The sequence below is a fragment of the Apis dorsata genome, unplaced genomic scaffold, assembly GCF_000469605.1.
Source record: "Apis dorsata unplaced genomic scaffold, Apis dorsata 1.3 scaffold_344, whole genome shotgun sequence".
Taxonomy (NCBI): domain Eukaryota; kingdom Metazoa; phylum Arthropoda; class Insecta; order Hymenoptera; family Apidae; genus Apis; species Apis dorsata.
The window spans coordinates 323,285-323,914 of record NW_006263611.1 but is presented as its reverse complement, the minus strand read 5'-3'; positions in this window follow the sequence as shown (position 1 = coordinate 323,914).

Here is a 630-nt window from a genome sequence, read left to right as displayed (position 1 = left end):
TTAAATTTTAATAATTAATTATCGAAAAAGAATTTATTTTTTTTAACTATTATTTTATATTAGATTATATACACTTACAATCTAACTTATAATCTACATAATAATAAAATTATGTATATTTATATATTATATGTATATATCTAAAAATATTGTATATTAATATTAAATTGTTACATTTATTTATTAAATAATACAATAAATTTAATATATATAAAAACAAATTTAATAAAATAAAAATTTTTTAATTCTTTTCTTGTTTTATATAATCTTTTTAATATAATTGTAATTTCATAATAAAGAATTTAATATTATAACGAAATTATAACGAAAATTTTTTAATTATGAAATCTAATATGTGTAACATTATATTAATAGTCCAATAAAAAAAATCAAAATTAAAAATATTATACATTTATATACATATATGTATGTAATTAAATATTAATATTGAATATAATCTAATAAAATTAATAAAAAAAACTAAATTTTAATATATAATATTTACACAGTAATAAATTAAATAAACAATGAATTGTATGGATTGTAAGATATATAAATTTATATATAAAATTTAAATAAGATTTATTTTTACATCTTGATTTTAAAATAATTTTTAAATTTCTATAAATA